We start from the raw sequence: 1940 nt of genomic DNA, 5'->3' as shown, positions 1-1940 counted from the left end.
CTATCCTGCGGCCCAGCCTGCCTGCGCCGGGTCTCCCGTCGCCCGACCGACTGACACCCCCCACTTCTTCTAACGCCACTTCTTCAAAATAGACTCGCCCAGGCCGAAAACCGACTTCTGTGCCTGGGCCACGTAGTTTCAATCACACTGTATGTGTGCGCCCGCACGTGGTATTTTGTGGAAGAGCCACACTCAAGGGGCCAAAGAGCCGCATGTGGCTCGCGAGCCACGGTTTGCCGACCACTGGCCTAGCCTACTATCATTTGAACTATCTGCTTTGACAAAAAGGTGTTTTAACTTGTTGTCCTTAGCTAGATGGCTGTTTCATTTTCAACTCAGATAGATAACCAAGTGACTTGCTTTCAGGGAGTGAGGTGCAACTAACTCATTTCCCTACATTTTGATGTTGTGTGTATATGATAACCTTCTTCATCTTTTAGCTGCTTCATAGAAATCATTCAGATAGGTATTTTAAAATGTTTATTTTGGAAAATTAGTCTGACAGAGCAATTGTATAGATAGCACAGAGAGCTCCCACACACTCCTTGCCCAGCTTCCCCCAATGCTAACACCTTACATAGCCATGGTACAATGATTTTAAAACTAAAAAAATTAACCTTAATATAATATCATTAACTAACTTACAGATCTTACTCAGATTTTTGCAGTTATTGCACCCATATCTGTTTCAGGGTCTAATCCAGGATCCCACATTGAATTTAGTTGTCACGTCCCCTTAAGCCCTCTGCAACTCATTCCTCAGTGTTATGGGTTGAACTGTGTTCTCCAAAAATCCATATGTTGAAGTCCTAGCCCCTACTGTTTCATAACGTGACCTCGTTTGGAGTTAGGGTCTTTGTAGAGGTAATCAAGTTAAAATAAGGCCCGTAGAGTGGGCTCTACTTCAATATGACTGTTGTCCTCATAAAAACAGGACAGTTGGACACAGATGCATGCACAGAGGGAAGATGATGTGAAGATGCAGGGGAGATGCCTGGAACACGTTCTTCCCTCACAGCCCTCACAGAACCAATATTGCTGACACCTTGATCTGAGACTTCCAGCCTCCAGAATCACGAGGCAATCAATTTCTGTTGTGTGAGCCACTCAGTTTATGGTGCTTGATTGGTAGCCCTCGCAAACTAATGCACTCAATCTTTATCTTCCGATGTATTGACACTCTTTTTAAAAAATGACTCAATGGATGTCCTAGTTGCTGACAGAATTAACCTGCTATTATACCTACTCATTTTAAGGACATGTTTTGTGTGCTTACTGAGGTCACTTTCTTGGAGCTGCTATTGCCTGTGTCACTGTTCATATGTTCTAAACAGGACTTACTATGTGCCCAGCATTAGCTCTGGCTTTACCACTTAATTCTCTCCATCTCTTTTTGAGGTAGGAACAGGAGAAATTGTCTTATCTAGAATGGATATCTAGTCATATAATTGAGAAAGTCAATGAAGGCAGGAAATCACACAAAATATGTACACCTAAAACATTTTTCTTCTTTGTTTCCCCTCCCTTTGCCTGGCTCAGAGAGCTGATCTTATTTTATTTTATTACTTATTTTGATTACTTTTTCTTTTTACCTCCATCACCCTCTGGTAACCACCAACTTGTTCTCTGTGGTTGTGTGTGTGTTTTAGATTCCACATATAAGAGATCATATTTATCTTTCAAGGTCCATCTATGTTATTTCAAATTAAAAGATTACATTATTTTTTATGGCTGAATAATATTTCATTATATATATAATTGAATTGTTTGTTTTTCAATGTATATTGAGTTGCATATGAGAAGGAATATTATATACATTGTCATTTATTTTTTAAAAAAATATATTTTTATTGATTTCAGAGAGGAAGAAACAGCAATGATGAGAGAGAACTATTGATCGGCTGCCTCCTGCACGCCCCCTACTGGGGATTGAGCTTGCA

The sequence above is a fragment of the Myotis brandtii genome, unplaced genomic scaffold (assembly GCF_000412655.1).
Source record: "Myotis brandtii unplaced genomic scaffold, ASM41265v1 scaffold51, whole genome shotgun sequence".
Lineage (NCBI taxonomy): Eukaryota > Metazoa > Chordata > Mammalia > Chiroptera > Vespertilionidae > Myotis > Myotis brandtii.
This window is presented reverse-complemented; position numbering follows the sequence as displayed.